General features: G+C 29.4%; 2 pseudogenes; both read left to right on the top strand.

Moving 5' to 3' along the window:
* The first annotated feature begins 271 nt into the window (after positions 1-271).
* The window catches only part of LOC137825420 (probable disease resistance protein At4g27220), a 32,814-nt pseudogene continuing 9,040 nt past the window's right edge, over positions 272-24,045 (top strand).
* LOC137823425 (putative disease resistance protein At4g19050) lies at positions 5,098-5,913 on the top strand (annotated as a pseudogene).

Consider the following 24,045-nt stretch of genomic DNA (forward strand, 5'->3'; position numbering starts at 1 on the left):
CCATTTTAGAGACTAAAAAAAATATTGATTTCTAAATTAGTTTTTATTATTGATAAATAGTTTTTAGAATATAAATAATTGGTGGTTAAAACCTTTGTAACTAATTAGATACCAATTTAAAAATTATTTATCAACAATAAAAACTAATTTAAAAATCAATAATTCTTTTAATTTTTAAAATCTTCTCTAATTTAGTTACTATAGTAACTAATTATTTTTGGTATCTAAAATTAATTTTCTAGTGTAAGAGTATATCTTCAAAATTGAAAACATGGGATCCATGAGTAAAATGTGGGATTTCACATTGGTATACTTCTCATTCAAATTGTATCAAAATTTCATGGTTTATAAAAATTCTAACTTAATCAACTAAAACCCTCACTATGAAACCTTAAAATAATAAAAGAAAAATTAAAAATAGAAAACATAGAAAGTGTTTATAATAGAGGAGAACTTACTCCAAATCAAATTTGATCCATTAGAAAAGTTCAAAATGAAGTCACTTAATTCCTAATAGATAATATCTAATTAGAAAAAAGATAATACGTGACTTCAAAAAATTAAAAACTATACAGAGAATTTAGAGAAAAAGAGTTTAATGAAAGAATGAGTTTTAAAAAATGAATAAATAGTTAAAAATTTAATTTATATTCTTAAACATAAGTTAAATTTTAACATTTATTATTTTAAAATTATCCCTTCTAGAATACTTACAAGACCTGCCATGAATATATAGAATATACTTATGGTTTTTAATATTTCATTTAATGTTATATTATAAGAATTATATCACATTTAAATTTTTGGTTAAAAATAATTTCATACTATGATACACTAAAAACATCTGTTCGTTAATTAAAATCTATTAAAACTTTTTTTCATCTAAAAATATTCTTTTTTTTTCTCAAAAGTATTAACTAAATCATTACTATTGAAAATACTATCTATATTTTCAAGAAAAATAAAAATTAGTAATTTTTTAGGGACATAAAAAATACATTAAGTTTTAAATCTAAATTAATTTTGTTTTAATTATTAGCATCAATATTCTATAAATCGTTAATTTCAAATTAAATCTTTTTTATGATACTTGTAAACAATATTTAATGATTATATTATTATCTTCAAGTCATATCACATATTATTTTTATACTAATTTAATTGTTGAAAGAATATAATGAAGTTATTTTAATTAATATAATTACATAATTATATATAAAGCATAGTTGTCTTGTATATTTGAAAGATACGATTTTTTTTTTAAATAAAGACAAGTAATTATAAAGAAATATAAAAATAATATGTGTCATTATATATATACATATTTTCATGTATGTTTTACTTTTTTTAATAGCTAAAATACACATGATAATTTTTCCAATCATTTTGTAGCTTTCATGTGTAAACTATATTCTTTAAAAATTAAGGCACATGTTAATCAATTTAAAAATGAATTTATATTTTTTTATAAATATTTAATGTATTGTAGAAATATCACATATAAAACAAAGAATCCTTGGGCACATTGAAACATCTATTGAAGGCATGTGTGACACCTTTTTCATTTACTATTTTTTTTAATTGTATGATCTCTTGTTAGAATACATGACATAATCATTTTGTAGCTAATTAAAGAGTGACGAATTTATTCATGTTTAGGAAACTATATTAATTCAACTGGAGGACTTATTTCTTTCTATCGCAACAAAGATTGCAGAATATGCAAAATTTCCAATTTTAGATCATTTGCAATACTTATGTTGTTTCCACAACTTTGCTTCGAATCTTTCAAATGTCAAAGAACAACTAGAATTGACTCAAAAGAGTGTGAATGAGCGAATTAGAGAAGCCACTAATAGGACTGAAAAAGTTGAACCAACTGTTGAGAAGTGGCTAAAAGATGTTGAGAAAGTCTTAAATGAAGTACAACTACTGGAAGAAAGAATATTGAATGTAAACTGAATCTATTTGAGAAGGCAATGTCAATATTCTCTTGCAAAAGAAATAGCAAGAAAAACAACTAAAATGATTCAGCTCCATCTTTATAGCATTATGTTCAAATCTACAAAAACACCATACAACAAACTTCTAGAAGCATTATAGAATAAAAGTGTTTCCATGATTGGATTAGTTGGATTAGGAGGCTCGGGGAAAACTACTTTGGCGAAAAAAGTGGGTAAAAAGGCTGAAGAGATGAAACTCTTTGAGAAGGTTGTTATGGCAACGGTGTCTCAACCACAAATATCATAAGTATCCAAGATCAGATTTTTGACCAATTGAGTTTCAAGTTAAATGAAGCATCAGTTATAGGTAGAGCACAAAGACTATCAGAGAGATTAAGGAAAGGTACAACTCTTTTAATCTTGGATGATGTATGGGAAAAGCTAAACTTTGAAGCTTTAGGTATTCCATTTGATGAAAGCTGCAAGACTTGTTGCGTACTCCTAACAACTCGAAGTAGGGAAATATGCAATTTTATGCAATGCCAAAGTATAATTGAACTTGATCTCTTAATTGACGATGAAGCATGGATTTTGTTCAAAAAATATGCATATATAACTAATGTCTCCTCAGAAGCTTTGAAAGAAGGTGTGGCAAGAAAAATTATTAATGAATGTAAGGGATTGCCCATTGCAATTGTGACGGTCGCAAGCACGCTAAAGGGGAAAACTATTGAAGATTTTGAGTTATCATTGTCAAGGCTAGAAAATTCCAAGCCACTAGATGTTCCAAAAGGCTTAATAAGTGCACTTATGTTTGTCTTGAATTATGTTACAATAATTTGACAAACCAATTGGCTCAATCTTTATTGTTGTGTTCTATGTTTCCAGAGGATTATGAAATAGATTTGGAAGATTTATTTCGATTTGGAAGAGGATTTTGCACAGTTGGGACGTTTGGAACAATGGAGAATGCAAGGAGAGAGATGCATGAAGCCATTGACATTCTTAAGAGTTGTTTATTGTTAATGCAAGCCGGAACAAAAGAAAATGTAAAAATGCATGATTTGGTTCGTGATGTAGGCTTGTGGATTGCCGCTAAAAGTGGTCAAGCAATTTTCACACGTAATGAAGTGGGTCTGGAAGTGTTAACAAATGACGAAATCATGAAAGATACGAAATCATTAGGCTTATGGAATATAAGAGCATATGACTCTCTTAATTATAAAATAAATTGTACAACACTTGAAATTCTCTTGCTTTGTTGTAGTGGTGGCATGAATGTACCATATGTGTGTTCTCAAAGCTTGGAAAAACTTAAAACCTTAATTATAAATGCATTAACAAAAAGCTATAGGTTTCTTTTGCCAGAGTCACCGAAGTCGTTAAAAAATCTTCGAACACTGTGCTTGAGAAATCATGATTTAGGTGACATATCTTTTGTGGAAAGACTACAAGCACTTGAGATTCTTGACTTGCATGGCTCTTCTTTTGAAGAATTTCCTGTTGGAATTGTAGAATTAAAGAAGTTGAAGCTTCTAGATTTGTTCGAATGTCGGCTTGAGAAAAATATAGGTGATGAAGTTTATGAAGTTGTAAGCAAATGTTTGCAGCTAGAGGAATTGAGTTTGTACTTGGTCAATTACAAAAAGGACTATTCACATGATGTCTCTTTCTCCAAATTACAGAGGTATGCTATAATAAACTATCATTCTTCTAGGTATTGGGATGTCCCAACCCTAAAGAAATATGCAGAGTCTAGGGGTTTATTAATACATGATTTTGATGTTATTGTTCAAAAAAATTTATCATTACCAATCAAGGATCTCTTTATAAGAGCAGAGTTCCTTTATTTGAGAAACCTTGGGGGAGATTTTAAAAATATAATCCCATCCATGGATCCACAAGGCATGAATCACTTGATTACCCTACAACTCGAATGGTGTGAAAAGATAGAGTGTCTCATTGATAACACTATGAATACCAGCAACAGCAACAGTGTATTCTCTAAACTTGTTTACTTAAGTTTGGAAAGGTTATGTAGCCTTCGACAAGTTTGGAAAGGTTATTTAGGAAAGCTCTTGATAGAAGATTGTAGTAAATTGAGCAGTATATCCTTTTCAAGGAAGTCTAAGCTATGCAATTTGAAGGTCCTTTCAATATCTCATTGCCCTGTGCTAACTTCTCTCTTCGTGCCATCCATTGTCCAATCTCTAGTGTTGAGGCACATAATAGATGATGTGGAAGAACGGAACGATGTGCTTTCAAGCACCCCAAGTCCTTCATATTTGACGCTCCAAAAATTAAAGATTATTGAAATTAAAGAATGCAACAATTTGGAGTACATATTCTCTGAGAATTTAGCCGTAGGGCTAGTGAGTTTGGAAAGTGTGGAAATTCGATATTGCTTTAAATTGAAGTATGTATTTGGAAGTGGAAAGGAACGTAATCCTGCAGTTTACCCAACCCAAGTGAAAAGGAGACTAATATCATAAATTTTCCAAATTTGCATACTTTATGTTTGACAGATTTACCAAATGTGATTGACGTTTGGCCTCAATATAGTCGTCCACAACTCTGCAATCTTAAAAGGATAGGGTGCTGTAAATGTCCCAAATTGCTTGACTCTTGCATAAGTAAGATGATGACTGCTTCAAATCTCCCGCAAGAAACAACTTCAAAGGTAATATCTTATTTCAAAATCATGATATCTTTAACTAACATAACCACATGAGTTTTTATAGACACATAGTTATTATTTATTATTTCATTCAGTTGATTAAAAATAATGAGCTTTAAATATGAATTAACATTGACATGTTAAGGAATCAGTATACTTTGTCAAGTGATGTTGTTTAAATGCATTAAGAATAACAATCATATCGCAGTAGTTTTTTATCATTACTTTTATTCTGATAACTATCAAGATTACAGTTTATATTCTTATTGTATTTTGAGTAGAAAAATATATGTATAAATTAATCATTCTGTGAAATGGATAATCGTTTAATAAACAAGTATTTATCAATTTAATCAATTATATTTTAATGAATTGTATTCAGACCTACTGATTATGATCGTTTTTTAAAAACAAGTTTATTGATTTTAATTAGGCATAACTTATGAATTGTAAAATGTAAGATATTAAGAATGAATTATGTTGTATATACAGGAGAATGAAATAGCATGCTTCCTTACCAACATATTCAACCAATTGGGTTCTCTATTGTTTCCACTCCAACTTGAAAGGCTTTGGTTGTCTGATGTTAGATTAAAAGGTCTCTTCCAAATCCAAATGGAACAAGAAGGAGGCAGTGGAGAACTGCTTCCTCTAAACTTGGATATAATTTCTCTATACTTGGTAAACTTACCTGAGCTCAACTTCATATGGAAGGGCCCCACAGGTTTTCTCAGCCTCCAAAACCTAAAAGGAGTTTAAGTGAGCGGATGTCCAAAACTGAAAATCATCTTCTGCACCACTGTTGTTACAAGTTTACCAATGTTTAGCCGTCTGAATATAAATAACTGTGATGAATTGGAACAAATATTTGATTTAGGTGATGCACGACAACTCCAAACCCTGTATTCTTCCCAACAACTCTGCTTCCCAAAACTCGATTCCATTACAGTTAAAAACTGCAATAAGTTGAAATGTCTTTTATATAATCTATCGGCTACTCATTTTACTAGTCTGAATCAATTGGCAATAGAAGAGTGCTCTCAGTTACACAAGGTTTTTGGTTTTGAACATGAAGCTGATGATGGTGGTGAAGAAGAGACGGCTAAAAAGGGAGAACAACTACTACTACAGAAACTGAACTTTATAACACTCAAAAATTTGCCAAACTTTGAAGAGATTCACCACGGATTTAAGTTAAAAGAAAATGTTTACCGTCATATCGTGGAGGAATGTCCTAAGTATTCTCCAAGTTTATATCTGCATACAGGTAAAATTCACATGTCCTTTTTCTAGACACACTAATACAATGTCTTTGGATGATGTTTTGGATGATGTTGTTAAGTGAAATATTATTTTATCAGATATGTAAATAGAAGGCTACAGTGAAGTATGGGAAGTGTGGTATTGATTTAAAAAACAAAGTGTGGAATGGACAATGCAACAGTGCCTCAAGTTATCACCCAACTCATCTCCATCCGCTACAATAAATTGGTCAGATAACGTTTTTTTTTTCGCTAAGAAATAATTTTTTAAATTATCCAATGCTAACTCACTGGCCCCAGTATTCTCATGTCACTCATTATGGAATAATATTCAAACATTCATACCATATATTTATTTTGTAGGGAGACAATTCCTGGAGGAAAGCAGAGTGTTGTGACGAGTTGGGGTGTGGGGTAATATTGAAATTTGTATATAAATAATCAATAACAGAAAGTAAGTTCTTTCAGTTAAATATTTATCTGTGTGAGTGTTTATCTTCTAGTTTTCGGATTCAAGAATTTGATAGGGAATTAGTGATATTGTGAGATGTCTAAGTCTTATGTCAATTCATATCATCAGAGCTAGTTAGCAAATCCCTGTAAGAACTAAGGAAGAAGAATTTGAAATCCGAATAACCTAAAAGACATGTGATTAGTACTTCAAAAGTACCTGAAATGCACCATCATAAACAAATCAAATCTCTGTCGCTGTTACAAAAATTGATTAATTATAACTAACTAGACAATTCTCTCTCAATTTATCATACAAGTAGCACAAAAAGAATAAATGAAAATTAGTAAATTTGGTTTCATTGTCCAATTCACAAAATGAATAAACGAAAATTAGTAAATTTGGTTTCATTGTCCAATTCACAAGGTACTAATTAACATCCTCAGATTCATAATAAACTATTTTTTCTAAAGAAAGATATAATTTTTGAACTTCTATCTTGGTTTGATGGTTGGTACACTTCCACTGACAAGGTCACTACCTAACACATCTTATGAAATAAAAGGAGTGTTTATAGTAGAAGATGAAGGTTGTGAATTCAATATTGTACCAGAAGAATCACTTGTAACATATTCAACTCCCTTGGAATCTGGCTCAAGTAACATAGAACAAATGTATTCAAGCTCTCTAGCCACTTCTGCCATTTTAGGCCTCTCATCTGGTAAATCTTTGCAACACTTTAAGGCTAAAGTCAAAAATCTCACTGCATACTCAAATGGATACGACTCAATACGTTTATCAACAACCAGAGAAATTCCACCAGATTGGTATACCATATTAACCTAAAATAAAAAAGGAAGAAACAAAAAGATTTAGGTCTTTCTTAGATAACTTCTCATTAAGCACTTATACGAAGAAGAAAATAAGAAGGTAAAACAAATTATTCTGTTATAAGTTAAAGTTAACTTGTACACAACTTAAACCAAGTTAACTCAAATTACCTTTATTAAATTGTCAAGAAGAGAAACCATGACATACCTGTCTAATTATATTTTCACCATGAAAGATTGGTGGCCTTCCAGTCAAAAGTTCCAAAAATACAACACCCAGACTGTAAACATCACTTTTGTGAGTCAAATTACGTGTTAAGAAGTACTCTGGATCAAGGTAACCCTGCATGAGTACAAAAATAGAAAAATTAAATCATTGACGGATAAAATCAACCTTAAACAATATATAAAAAATAATTTCAAATGAATTAGTTAGATACATCTTTGTATTTTGGTTTCGAAGATCCAAACGTCAAACTTATTTCTTAAACTATACAAAACACACATGACTGGCAACAGTTATTTTCTACGCATAACTGTCCCTCACTTTGAGTTGCTATCAAGATCAGACTCCCTCCCAATGTTTCATATGTGTTGATGGTAAACTTGAGTGTGAATACAGAGAAGTATTCATCTTTTTCTTTTACATAGACTTTGTGTGTCACCTCTTCATTACTTGTACCTCTTTATTTTTTCAAAAGAAATATGCCAATAATGCTCATCTTTAAGTCATACTTGAATTAAGGCATTGGTCTACTACATTTGACCTTTTTAGATTTTGTAGAATAGTGTCTCATACTTTAATATAATTTCAAATCTCACCCTAAAACACATGCAAGCAAATGCAGTAATGAAAACCATACCGGGGTCCCCTTTACCACAGTGGATACATGAGCAGGTACATTTCCTTCAATATCTGGAACTGGGGCAAGTCGTGAAAGTCCAAAATCGGCAACTTTTTCTGTGTACCTAGAGTCCAATAATATATTGCTGGCCTTCACGTTTCGGTGGAATATTGGACGATTAGCTTCTGTGTGTAGATATACAAGACCTTTTGCTGATTCTAGAGCCATCTTTAACCTCAGAGAAAACCTAAGAACATCTTTTGAATAAGCTGTCATCAAACATTACCAACATAGTTAAGACATAGAAAGGCATTTTTTTATTAAATTAAGAATAAAATTATAACGTTAGTCCCTTTGTACTTGAAACCAAGTTGGGGCCAGAAATAAGAACAAGAAAACTTATACAGGAAATACAGAAAATTTGAGGATAGAAGTTTAAATATACCAGAAAGGTGATCCCTTAGGGTTCCATTTGGCATATATTCATAGACTAACATCTGCAAGCACAAAGAAACAAACCAAACAGAACACATAAACTAGTCAAAAAAGGACATAAGATTTAAGGGAGAAATAGAACCAAAATAACCATTGCCTTAAGAATCATTCTCATTTTAACGATATGCCATCAGGCAAAGTTACCTGTTCTCCCTCTTCATCACAGTATCCAATCAGAGACACAAGGTTGCGATGGTGTAGCCTTGATAGCAATTCTATTTCTGTATGGAACTCCCTCTCACCTTGCAGTGAACCCTCCTGTGCACGTTTTATGGCAACAACAGTGCCATCAGAAAGACGACCTTTATAAACCTTCCCATAACCCCCTTCTCCAATTTGAGCAGACTCACTAAAACTGTTTGTAGCCAAGGCCATTTCTTTGTAATCAAATGATCTTACACCTTCCACTTTTAGCGAGATCCTAGATGCTGTGAAAATTTTAGAAGCCTTTGTTTAAGATATATATAATCAAGTCATTCTTGATGGTACAGAAAAATAGATTTAGAATATATTTATGCCAAAATAAAATATGTGCAATAACATCTAGACTTCAGATTATGAAAGAGCCAAAGCCTTGGAAAAAAAATAATAGGCTAACTCATTGTAAGGTACTCACCGTTACGCCGCTTGGAAAGTGCACGATAATCTCTCAAGCGTATTCTCAAAATAAGAAAGGAAACAACTGCAGATAATGTAAGTGCACAGGCAATTGCACCTAAGATTATTCAAGCCAATGCACCTTTGCTTATCCCTGAACTTGAAGCGGGAGTAATAGCTGCATAATAAGCAGTATATGAGTACAATTGATCAACCTTAAAACAGTTTTCAAATATCATATTCCAATATATGGGATTAACCTTCAATATAATTTCAAAATATTTATTTGAAAGGTGAAGCATGAATTATACTAGAAAAAGGCTGAGTTCTTAATAAAATGTAGAGAACCACTAGGTCTGTTTGTACAAGCTTCTTCACAAACAACTTTAGGAGAGAAATGAGTTGGTTTCTGTTAGGACAGAAAATAAGGAAAAGACATGGAAGGTGTATTATAGGAGAAAACTTAAAAATAAAGGGTAAGGGAGTTGGTTAGTTAGTTGGTTATGGTTGGTCTTTAAATAAAGACCAACTGGTTTAGGGAGGGGATGAATTTTGGATTACAGTTTCGTTGACAGGAGAAGTCCTGTGTGAAAGGAATCATTGTTTCCTTTGTAATTGTTCTGATTGTACATCGGGTGGAAATAAACAGAGGTTATTCAGTTCTTTTCTGTGTTCTTGGAGTATTTTGGGTTTTCTGTTTTTGGGTTCTTAACAGTTTCTCAATGAACTGAAATTAAATTATGCATAAGCTAATTTGTAAATTTGTAGAAACTTACTCATCTAGCTATATGTAGCTCTCTCTATTTACTTTTTTTAACTTGTCCATAAAATAATTTTAGTTAGTAAAAAGAGCTCATTTCACACTTTTCTTCTTATTCCTCTCTTCTAGAAGTGTTTATAGAGGAGTTTATTTAAACAAGTCTTAACTCAATCTGCATAAAACTTTAAACAATTCAATTACATGTTTCCATGATCACTGTTCAACCACCTGACTGAGATTCAACTTCAGTTTTCTTGTTAACAGTGTCCAAGTACTTCTAGGACAATCATATCATCAAAAGTGTATTCATAAGGAGGGGGCATCCTTGACTTGGACAGACAACAGTGGAGACTCCATCCTTGTCATTGTCACTTTCACGTCCACAGAACTGAACTGAGGAGTTATTATTCGAACATACAGGATTTCCCTCAAGCGTGAAAAACAGTAATTTTAAGAATAATGTGACAAGTTGCTGAAGGAAGATGGAATTCATGCTAATCAGTGTTCAACAAGATTTGACTTTTATCATAAGGGTTTATATTATTACTTTGAACAAGCATGACAAAGATAAAAGATAAAACTCTCCACTACTCTTACATTAGTACGTCTGAAAAATCAGTTTAGAAGCTTACATAAGTGTGACATTTGGAGGAAGATTTGTACTGCCTGATATGCTTGTAAGTTGATAATGCTGCATGTACCTGCAACAGAGCAAGTCAAAAACAAAAAATTAAAATGCATCTAAGCTAACAAAACAGTTGTATGGATACAAGATGCCTTGGGAGTATACAGACATATTCATGTTCTCACACATAGTATCACCCACAGCCGAAGAAAAATGAAGGACACAAATTTATAAAACCTAAACCCTAAATTTCTGCTCCAAAATATAAATCTACAAGAGCAAGATTGCACAATTATCATTTCATGTCTTACAAGATAAGTTCCCTCGGTTGCATTTAAAGTCCTGATCTGCCAAATGGTGGAAGGAACGGTGCCACTAATTGAATTTGTTAGAAATTGTGTTTTTTAACTGCAAATAAATGCACATAAGTACACATGATATTTTATTTTTTCTGTTGTTTTAATTATGTTTTAATTGTTGATTTAATATTTTTAGATAACTGCTCATAAAATCATTTAAGACTTAGTTACTGCAAGTACTATCAATGTAATTGTTATAAAAATAATAAAATATTTTCCTCTGATTTATTCTAAAAAACCAACAATTGGTATAAGAGCTATCTTCTTGAGGGGATCTGTGAGGTTAGTAGAGTGCATCAATGGAAGGAGGTTCCAATTTTTCAACAATGGCACCACCTGTCTTTGATAGGGACAATTATCAAATGTGGGTTGTTCGTATGGAGACCTACCTAAAAGCATTGGATTTATGGGAAGCTGTAGAGGAGGACTATGAAATTCAGTCCCTTCCAGAAAACCCTACTGTGGCACAACTAAAATCACATAAGGAAAAGAAGATGAAAAGATCAAAGGCAAAAGCATGTCTATTTGCAACTGTATCTCCTATGGTATTCACAAGGATAATGTCCATGAAGTCAAGTCAGCAAAAGCAATTTGGGATTACCTCAAAGCAGAATATGAAGGCGATGAGAGGATTCGTGGTATGCAAGTGTTGAATCTAATCAGGGAGTTTGAACTGCAGAGAATGAAATAGTCAGAATCCGTAAAAGAGTACTCTGACAGACTTCTAACCATTGCCAACAAAGTGAGGTTGCTTGGATCTGTGTTAAAAGATTCAAGAATTGTGGAAAAACTGTTGGATCTGTGTTAAAAGATTCAAGAATTGTGGAAAAACTGTTTGTAACGGTTCCAGAGAGGTTTGAAGCCACCATAACAACCCTAGAGAACACAAAGGACCTATAAAAAATTTTCTCTTGCAGAGCTCTTAAATGTTTTACAAGCACGAGAACAAAGAAGAGGCATGAGACAAGATGGAGCAATAGAAGGAGCCTTAACAACCAAACATGAAGGTGGCTGGAGAAAGAAAGGTAGCTAGATCAAAGAGAAATTACCCTCCTTGTAAGCATTGCAACAAGTTAGGTCATCCACCGTTTAAGTGCTGGAGAAGACCTGATGCTAAGTGCAACAAGTGCAATCAACTTGGGCATGAAGCAGTCATTTGTAGAAACCAAAGTGAGCAACCAGATGTAAACCAAAGTGAGCAACAAGATGTAAATGCTCAATTTGCAAATGAGGAGGAGGATGTACTTTTCGTTGCAACTGGTTTCTCCAGAAATATTTCAAGTGCATCTTGACTAATTGATAGTGGATGCACAAATCACATGACTTATGACAAAAAACTTTTCAAGGAGTTGAAGCCTTCAAAAAATTTCAAAGGTCAAGATAGGTCATTGGGGTCACATTTTAGTAGAAGGAATAGGAACTATTGTTGTAGCAACACATTCAGGTACTAAAACTATTACTGATGTTGTGTTATATGTACCTAACATAGACCAAAATTTATTGAGTGTTGGTCAGTTGCTGCAAAAAGGCTTCAAGGTGTTTTTTGAAGATAACCACTGTTTGATCAAGTTGATCAAGGATGCTATCGGACAAGATTTGTTCAAGGTACAAATGAGAGGCAAAAGTTTCTCATTAGATCTATTTCAGGAGGAGCCGTCTAATCAAAGGCTTCTCAAGATGCAAAAATCTGAAATGGAAGATGATCCACCAATTAAAGGCAATCGATTACTCTCTAACATAAATCACAGATGTAACGTTGCAGTATGTGAACCTGCTGATCACAAAGAACCTGCTAATCACAAAGAAGTTATCAATGACCCAAGTCGAAAAAGGCAATGGAGGAAGAGGTGTATATGATCGAGAAGAACAAAACTCGAGAGCTTGTTGATATACCTCGAGATAGAAAGGTACATCAAATGGATGTCAAGTCAACATTCCTAAATGGATTTCTTGAATAAGAGATTTATGTTGAGCAACCTAAAGGTTTCATTGTGGAAGAAAAAAAAGACAAAGTTATAAGTTGTCTAAAAGAGGTTCCCAAAAAACATGGTATAACCGAATTGATGATTATCTTATCAGCTTAGGCTTTGACAAAAGTCTCATGAATCTGCACCTTATGTCAAATCAAAAGGTGTTGAATGAAGATTAAGCAAAGCGAGGATGAAAGAAAAAAAAATTGCAGATTTGTTTACCAAGCCACTTCCAGTCAAAGGAGGAGTGTTGGAAATTGTATTTTTTAACTGCAAATAAATGCACATAAGTGCACGTGATATTTTATTCTTCTGTTTTAATTATGTTTTAATTGTTCATTTAATATTTTTAGGTAACTATTCATAAAATCATTTAAGAGTTAGTTATTGCAAATACTATGAATGTAATTGTTAGCAAAAATGATTTATTCTTAACCATTATTGATTTTATAGCCGTTTGTTTTTTTATATATATGTATGTGTAGAAATACATTACGATTTGATGGTTTGATGTAGAAGAAGAAAGGGGGAAACAAAAGACAAACTTACAATTTCCAAAGACGTGGAAGACCAGAAAAGTAGGCTGGAATTGTTCCATTGAGCTTGTTGTTTGATAAGTCACTGCACAAGTCTTCATAGTAAGACAATAATATCATAGGCCAATCCATGTAATCATATTTGGAATATTTTCTCCAACCACTTAACATGAGGAAAATATTTGTAAGGGGAAACCCAAATCAACTAATGCATGACCAATAGATTTGTAAGCAATAGATGTTCTTACATGGTTGTCATATTGTCTGATAGCTTATTGGTGGGAATTGATTCATTCAACTGATTGAAAACTAAGGTCACTGGAATACATAGAAACAGAAATCAGTTGAAACAGTTTTGATTGAGACAAATCTACATTAAATATATATTCTATGTTTGACTAGATCCATGAAGTTATTAACTAGCTTCAAACTTGATTTAATTTAAAATAGAAAAGTTCAATCTAACATTTTAAATGAACAAGAGGTTACGAAGCTGAAGGTCTCATAGTTGAAGAATAAAGTCTATTTCTCAATGAAATCACTTACAACTTCAATGTTTTTAATCAATTGAATTTGGGTAAGTATTTTATGTGATCTTTACTAATATCAATCCCAAGAAATACTTGTATATATTTTTAGCACAAGGTGGTGTTATAAAGAGGAATTAGTTGAGAAGTTTGCATCACTTAGCCTCATCTTTATGAAAGAAAAAATAGATTTTATATTTTTCTTGAAAGCATTGCATGCATGGTAACGTTGTTATAATTTAGCACAACTTGTATAACTGGTACCAAGTAAAAATGTAATACAGAATTTGGGTTGAAAAAAAAATACTTTTTTCCCATTATATTATCTTATAAGCAAAATCATATTCACAGTATACTTATAACTAGTTCAGTAAATATTATATTAGAGATTGTGATAATAAATTCTAAATTATAATTAAATTTTGTATAAAAACAACATCTATACCTATATATAAAGGGGATTCTCCTCTTAACTGTTCTTAATTTTTTTTCCTTTTTATATTTATATTAATATTTAATTTTATTATTGTATTATGGTCATTGTGTCATTTCTTATTCCCTCTTAGCTGCTCTTAATTTTTTTTCTCCATTTTATCCTTATATTAATATTTAATTTTATTATTGTATTATGGTCATTGTGTGATTTCTTATTTTTTCCTACAATATTTGATATACGTAGTGGGTTCGGTTTTGAATTGAAAGAGATGTGGAGGAACAATTATGAATTGAAAGAGGGGTGGATGAGCGGTTATGAATTGAAAGAGAAGTGCAGGAGTGGTTATGAATTAAAAAAGATGATTTATTTTGAAAATTAATTATATAATGGGAGAGTGTCTGTTTTATGAGAGAGAAATAAATTTAATAAAATATTTGAAATAAATGGAGCAACCGTTTTAAATTGAAAGAGATAATTTATTTTTGAAAATTAATTGCATAATGAGAGGGAATGTCTGTTTTACGAGATAAAAAATAAATATTAAGAAACATGAGTAGTGGCCAAATGTGAACAATTTTATTATTACTGGTTACCACTTTCTTCAGTAGTTTTCACCGTTTACATCTACTTTCTTACGAAGGAGTAGTTTTCAGTTGCATCCAAAGAAAAAAAATGCTCATAAATTTTGACACATCTTGAACCCTCTTCCTTCACGCTCCATGTTCTTCTCCTATTCTCATCTGTCTTAGTCCCTCTTCAATCACCACTGTACAACAACAACAACCACCATTACTTCTTCCTTCTCACACTTCCCAAAGCGTTTGAAACAGAGACGCGTCTCATTGTTATAAGATTTGAACATTTTTGTTTCTATTGCTTTCTTAATTTTTTTTTATATTTTTGTATGAATCCTAAGCCCAGCTTTGCGGGCAAAATTTTTATGTCTACTGATGCTTTGATCTATTAGATATTATATAAGTTGGAAGTTTGGTAATTTGTATTTAGTTTATTATTTTATTTTTTTCAACTTCTTTGCCATGGAAGACGTGGATTCAATTGATATGGTGATAGATTCTACAACTTTTCAACATACAACCCTTGCATAAGACTTATGATGAACATGGAAGTTACTATTCTAAACTTGAAATGGGAAGATCTTGAATAACATTACCATTTGCATTATGTTTTGACATTATTTGCTGCTCCATTTTTTTAAACCTTAATTTTAATCTTGATAACCTTATAAAGTTCAACATTACACCCAAGTTAAATCAAAATTTAATATTCAAAAACAATAAAATGAAAATATAAAAAAATTAATGTAAAATCTTAATAAAACTATTATCAGTGGTACATCTATACCTATATATAAAGGGGATTCCCCTCTTAACTGCTTTTAATTATTTTTCCTATTTTATCCTTATATGAATATTTAATTTTATTATTGTATTATGGTTATTGTGTCATTTCTTATTCCTCTCTTAACTGCTCTTAATTTATTTTGGTTATTTGGACATTTTATAATTTCAAAAATTAATAAAATAATTTTTTAATTTTAAAATTTATTTTATTTGTTATTATTTAACTGGCAGGAGAGTAGGGAGAGTGGAGAGAGTGGGGAGAGTGGAGAGAGAGGAGAGAGTGGGGAGAGTGGAGAGACTGGAGAGAGTGATTAGTTACTTTTCTGTTTTAAAGATTTTTTTCTTTATTAAATAAAAAATTAAAAATATTTGTAATATTTTGTGGACCACTCTAGCATGAGATTGGAGATTTAGTACGTTACTTTTCTGATTTAAACTGATATTCTTTTTTATTAAAATTGTAGAATTTTAAAATTGATTTAAGAAACAGATTTTATGATTTTTCACTACACATCACTCATGTATCCTACTTCCCACTTTCTCTCTCCTATATAGGTACCTACTTCCCACTTTCTCTCTCCATTACACATAACACATTCCTTTTTACCATACTTCTCACTTTCTTTTCTCTTTCCTTTTCACTTTCATGTAAAATCATACTTTCATTCTCACTTCTTTGATTAATCTTTGTTTCTAAAACCCTAATTTGACATTTGTTTCATGAAATTGTAATTGAAGTTTGTGACTAGAGGGAACGAAAAGACTAAAAAAAGTTGTGTGTTTCATCACAACAATAGGTAATTCTCTTTATATGCATTTCAATTTGTAAAACACTAATTTGTCTTCTGAAATTGTGATTGAAATATGTGACTAGAGGATAAGAAGGACTCAATAAGAGGAGACAGAGGTACATGATGAAAGTCATCATAAGACCCTTTTTGGTAACAATTTTATGGATTTAAATGAAATCATAGAGCATTAACTAAACTGTATTCTCATTTCCTCATATTTTACGGAAAAGTTACTTCCAATTTGATTTTTATGTTTTCTGTCATCACCATTTCTTTATCTTTGCTCTTCTTCTATATTTTCTTCTTTTAGGTTTTGATTTTTGAAATCATCTTAACTTTTCATAAAGTTATGATTTTAGAGACCACCTTCAAAATAGGTTTGCTCACTAGAGAGCATTATGAAGAGAAGGTATGTCAGCGTGTTCTTAAATCTATGTTTTACATGCTATACTAATATTTTGTTTGTTTTTTATTTGTTAATTGTAGAGAGTTGATATTCATAGCAAAATAGAGGAATCAGAGAAGGAAAAATTGAGTTTCGTTGTCGCGCTCACTCCCCCAATAGCAAGATTCTAACACGAAGGAACATTAGATTTGGGTGCGAAAGATGATAACAATTTGAGTCTCTATACAGGTCCAAGGGTCCAAGGTGAAGAAGAGAGAAGCAGATTCATTGCATTTTCTTCTTTTGTATATAATATTTTTCATGATTTAAAGTTGATTGAACAATTAAGGATGAATTTTTGGTTTATTGTTTAATGGTGTCATATGCATTGTAATGATTGTCATATATTATTGGTTGTTTATAGACCTAATGAAAAATATTGGTTTAATTTCGATAATTAATAAAATATTAAAAATTATTAAAAAATATGAAACTCAAATTCTATTTAATTATTTTTTCGGTTGAGTTTGTAGTTTTAAATAAATTTTAACTATTACCAAATATTTATATTTTTACCCATAATTAATAAAATATTAAAAATTATAAAAAAAAATATGAAACTCAAATTCTATTTAATTATTTGCTATCTTGAGATGGTTTTGATAGCAGTTTTGAATTTTAAATTTTGAAAATTCATTCTTTCTCTTTACCATATGTAACACATTTGAGAAATAAAAAATACGGATACACAAGTGTTCCCGCTAATTTAGATAATTTACATGTTTTCTCATATAATTTAATATTTATTAAAATTATATGAATATATAAATAATAAAAATGAAAAATGCGATACACAGGCATGTGAGTGCCTGTGTTCCCGCTAGTTTATATTAAGAGTTTTATCAAAACAATTATTATATGAAATAATATAATTATGATAGAGAAAAAATTACTTTATTATAAATAAAAAATTATTTACATATAATCTTCATTATAAGAAAATAATTAAATAAAATATAATTTTAAAGATAAAAATAAATAATTATTATATTAACTAAATACTATTTTAAAAATTAAAAAAAATTATTAATATATAAAATAGTTTCTATTAAATAGACTATTTTCTTTTTAATAAAAAGAATTAGACTATTTCTTTCTTCACCCCATAATTTCGTTACATTGCATGGGAGTGGTCAAAAGATTAAACTGCCTCTATTTTCGTTGTTGGTACTGCTAATCTCTTGCGATTGTGGTTTTTTTCCCGTCCTTGTTTATGTGTTGTGTCATAAATTTAAGGAAGAAAATGTTTTAGTAATCCGTAGATCATTTTTTCTTTTGCATTAAAAAAACTTTTCAATTGTATAATCTAGATGTAGTGGTGGATTATACCATTCTTAAGTTTTTTTTATGAAAAATGATTTGTAGACTGAGCAATGAAGAAACTTTTTTCCATGTAAAAATAACTTTCAAATTTTACAACTGAATGTAAAAAAATCTTCTAAATTGCATAATCTATAAATAAAGAATTACTTCAAAATTGTACAACCGTTTTATAAAAGAAATGACTTTATGATCGTACAATCCTGAAGTAAGAAATGACTTTCAAATTGCATAGTTTGAAAGTAAAAAACTTCTAGATTGCATAATTTGCAAACAAAAAGCTTTTACATTATACAATCTAAAAGTTAAAAAAAATTTAGATTTCACAATTCAAAAGTAGTTTTTCATAAATCAAAAGAGTAAATATGAAGATTTTCATATTTATGGAGTGCATAAAAAAAATTATGAGGATAAAAAAAAAGAAATTTCCTAATCATTAATGTCACAAATATTGAATTATATTCATTATAAAACACAAGGTATCCAGAACCAAAATATAATAAAGAAATCATCAATTAAGATGATAACTTATGTCAAAGAAAATATTTATTTTCTGTTAACACGTAATATATTAATCATGATCACATCCAAATATATATTATTTATATGTGTAAACTAATATTTATCCTATAAATATTATTACATATATATTTATCTATCCCAATCATTTTTTTATATAAAATAAATAAAGGAAGTAATTCAGGGTACTCAACCCAAACCTTACAACGAGCTCAACCATATTCAAAAGGATTTAAAAGACCATTGTCTGGAAGCTCCCATAGCAAACACAAACCAGCACCTACTAAACCACATTCTTTATATCCAATTGAAGGAACAAAGATTGTGACTGCATAAGCTCTCATGCACCGCTAACCAACTTAAGAGGGAAAAGGCCTAAGAAGTGCCAACACGTGCCACCTCTTAAGGAAACCAGCACCAATACCCTTTGTAAAAGGCTTAAAGCCACAGAAGAGGAAGCTGCAGACTCATCCTTAAAGCCCTTAACAAAATGACATGTAGCAGAAAATCCAACAGCTTTTGGCCAAAATAAAGGAGCTCTACCCTTCCTTCAACTCCACCACACAGCTTCCAATTCCAAGCTCTTATCTCAAACCTGATTCGACCTCCAAACTACACGGTTTCTAAAGTATAAGAACTACCCTAGCCTGCTTCTCCTTATTGACATAAAACCTGGTCCTACTTTTTCTACCTTCCAGAATAAGAAACCCCCCTGCTTCCTCACTAGCACCTCTACAACCAAGCTATCACGTTACTTCCTTCCATTCTGCTTCCCTTTACCTACATAAGATCGTCACAAGTGCTCATTGAACTACACAGACTGTTCTGCTGGAAAAGCACACAGATGCTTAACATCTGCAATGCTCAATGCACATACCCTCAAATCATTAATATTCATTTATCATAATCCTATAACTAAGTTAGATTAGGGTCACTACATTTGTTTCTCATTATCATAATCTTTATTATGATAATAAATTCTAAATTATAATTATATTTTGTATAAAAAACAACACTTATATTAAGAGTTTTATCAAAATAATTATTTTTATGAAATAATATAATTATGAAAGAGAATAAAATTACTTTATTATAAATAAAAAATTATAAAAAAAACCATTAAATAGAAATCAATTTTAGAGATAAAAAATAACTAGTTATTATACTGACTAAATTAGATATATTATTTGGATGTCAAGTTGCATAGTGATGCCTAACACGAAAACTTTATAAAAAAAAAATTAGATATTATTTTAAAAACTAAAAACATTATTAATATCTAAATTAGTTTCTATTAACTACAAATAGAAAAATTATTAGGGACTAAATTTAGAGACTAAAATTAATTAGTCAAATATATTAACTAGATTAGATACTATATTAGAGACTAAAACATTATTGATATTTAAAATGGTTTCTATTATTAATAAAAATTTATAAAATAATTTTTAAATTAGTATCTAAATTAGCTACTAAGATTTTAGATTTTAAATTAATGTTTAAAAGACTAATAGAGACTAATTTGTAGATATCTAGTGGTGTAGATATCTTTGTAGACTAATTATTTTTATGAAATAATATAATTATGACTGACAATAAAATTACTTTATTATAAATAAAAAATTATTAAAAAAAGTATTAAATAGAAATCAATTTTAGAGATAAAAAATAACTAGTTGTTATAACTGACTAAATTAGATATTATTTTAAATAATAAAAAAATTATTAATATCTAAATTAATTTCTATTCACTACAAACAAGAAAATTATTAGCGACCTATTATTAATAAAAATTTATAAAATATTTTTTAAATTGATATCTAAATTAGGTACCAAGATTTTAGTTACTAATATTTTAAATTTTAAATTAATAAGACTAATTTAGAATATAAGTAATTAGTAGATAAAATCTTTGTAGATATCTAGTGGTGTTTTTATAAGTATTTTAATTGAAAACAAAAAGAAAAAAAAAAGTTAATTATTTTATAAGTTAACTATGGTATGAGTTGAAAATTCAAATTTTAATAAAAAAGTTAATAGAAGATAGCTTTTACAAAAATTAAATTATAATTAAAGTTATTTTAAGTTTTTATTATTAAAAGTAATTATCGAGAAGTTTATGAAGCTGATTATTTGTAATTGGTTCATTTAAAAGTGATAAAACATTTTGTCCTGACTTCTTGTATATATTCGTAACTTGTGCAGAGATGAAAGCAGAAACAGAAGAATTGGAAAAAGAATTTGTTGTTATTGATAAAGTGAAGAAAAATGAAGGAATGAATTGCATCTTTATGAATTCTATGCCTTACTTGGAAGCTGAGGAAGTTCATACTTCTTTCTCATTCTTTTTCATTCTTTAAAATTGCATCTCCACACCATTCACTTAATATTTCTTCTTCTTTCTTCTTCACATTCTATCTGCACAAATCTTCAGGTACGTTTCTCAATTCAAATAATCATTTTAGTTACATTTTCTTACTCTTATATTACTCCTATTTTACATCCATCTCAATCATATCAATTAAAATTTACTTTCCAAAGTGGTTCATCTTATGAAGATATTAGTCATGTACTTTTTAGGCTTAATCTTGTTTTTTTTATATAAGTCTAGATTCACTTTTCTTATTTAGCCTAATTAAATCTTTATCTCATCCATAATTTTATCTACTCATAATTTACACTAAGATACGCCTCAAGTTAATAACCATTTATTTAATGTGATAATTAAGTCATACAAATAGATCATAATATATTATATACAATATTCATTATTCATATAAAATATTTTTTTAAGAGTTTGAATTTTAACTAGACCTATAAAAATGTGATAATTCTCATAAAATACACATTAAACTCATATATTCATCTGTTCTCACATAAATTTTCTAAATTTTTACTGTCTTGAGTGTCAAAGATATTTTTGCAGGTATCTTCTCTCATCTCTTACTTTTCTTCGGATCAAAGTACTCAACTTACAACACAATTGTCTTTCTACCATCTCAAAACTCCAACACTTTATTCCGGTAACGCTTTATCCGATAAGAAAAATTAGACTTAATATTTCTCTGAATATTGGATTAATAGATCAAAAGTTTATATAAACCATGAAATTAAAATATTGTTCTCATTGATATAAGTAAAAAATATGTACGTCAAAATTTTACATTCGTCGTACATGGTGACTAATTTATATGACATAAACTTGTTTTTAAGATTTAAAATAAGTTTTATGATAATTTATCTAAAAAAATTATTCTGAAAAAAGGGTTATATATATGACCATTTTTCTTCAATAAGAATATAGGTTTGAAACTTTTTGTTGGTCAACACACTTAATAATTTAAAAAGAAAATAAATATATAATTTGAATACATTAAAAAATAATCTAATGTTAAACAGTTATTTACTTAAATCAAATTTTAAATTTAAAAAAGTTTATGAGTTAGCTAATTTTAACCTTCAAATCAAATAAGATTACATAGAAGTTTTGACCTAACTCCTTCTATGAAAAAATAAATATATATTACAAGAAAATCATTAAATAAAAACCAATTTTAAAGACAAAAAATAATTAGTTGTTATATTGACTAAATTAGAGACCATTTTAGAGACTAAAAAAAATTTTGGTTTCTAAATTAGTTTCTATTATTGCTAAATAGTTTATAAATTGGTATCTAATTAGCAACCAAGGTTTTAACTACCAATTATTTAGATTCTAAATTTGGTAGCAAAAACCTTGGTTGCTAATTAAATTCCAATTTAGAAACTATTTAACAATAATAAAAACTAATTTAGAAACCAAAATTTTTATTAGTCTCTAAAATGGTCTTTAATTTAGTCAATATAACAACTAAATATTTTTGGTGTCTAAAATTGATTTCTATTTAATGATTTTCTTGTAGTGATATGTGTAAGGAGAACTTAATAACACTTTTTACAACGACATATTAGGTCGCTTAAATGACCGGTATAAATAAAAACTCGATGACATTTTTGTAAATATTTGACACATATTACACCAGTTGGACTATCCAACCAGTGTAATATGTCCTGCTCAGAGCAAAAAAAAAGGTTTTTAAAATTTTTATCTCTATGATTCCACATAACATCGATTGAATAGAGGAATCAATATTATATGTCATTCCCAGATTAAAAAAAATTAAAAGTTTTTAAAAATGATATATAACATTGGTTCTTCTATACAATTGATGTTATATGTTTAGGGTTTAAAATATGTCATTCCCAAAGTTTAAAAATATTTGAAAAATTTAACTATGGGCACTACATATAACACCTATTGGATACATGAATCAGTGTTATATGTAATCTTTAGATTACAAAAATGTTTTTAAAGTTTTGAAAATTACACATAACACTGGTTGGACTACGCAATCGGTGTTATATGTCATTTCACAGTAAAAAAAAAGTTTAAGTTAATAAAAAAGTATATTACACCGGTTATTACTCATAAATGATATTTTTACCTAATTTTCTTGACTCACACCCTCACTCTCCATTTGTGCTATTTTAAGTTTTCTTGATCAAGAGTTCATTTTGTTCCTACGAAAGTTGTTGCCACTGCCACTGCCTTCGCCGTTCCCTCCACTGCTTCTCCTTATTTCGTTCTATATCATAGGAGATTCTTTTGTTCACGCTTCTCTGCTATTTTGTTGTCACTCTTGTCGCTGCTCTTGCCTCCATTGTCGTCACAGCTCTGTTCACGTTCACGCTACAGGTTAGTTTTTTTATTTTTAAATATTTTAATTTTAATTATTACTTGGTTTACAATTATTTATATAGATAATTAGTTTTATTATATTGCATTCGGAATATAATGTATTATGTTTTGAATTGGGTAATTGTTTTAGACGAAACGCTTTGGTCTAAAACGATGAATTTACCTCATAGTCGTCGTTTTAGAGTCATTTAATTTAAAAAATACCACCGCGTTTTGAATAACAATGTTTAGCCATAAAAGCGTTGTGAATGTATTGTCATAAATAGACCCTTTTGCACTAGTGATCTATTTTGAACTTTATATTAATTTTCAACACTTGAAAGAGACTAAGTATGAGAAAAAATTAATACTTCAAAACTAAATAGATTATTTATTTTCCTCTTATAATATATATATATATATATTTAATTTTTTTTAATTTTTTTTAAAATTTTTTTTTTCATGAAAGACAAGACTGATAGAAGCTTAATTAAATCATGAAAGAAGAAGACCTTTATCCGAAAGATAAAAATATTTGATAACAAGGTGTCAGAGTCCTCTTCATTAGCGGTGGAAGAT

Source organism: Phaseolus vulgaris, chromosome 8, assembly GCF_000499845.2.
Source record: "Phaseolus vulgaris cultivar G19833 chromosome 8, P. vulgaris v2.0, whole genome shotgun sequence".
Taxonomy (NCBI): Eukaryota; Viridiplantae; Streptophyta; class Magnoliopsida; order Fabales; family Fabaceae; genus Phaseolus; species Phaseolus vulgaris.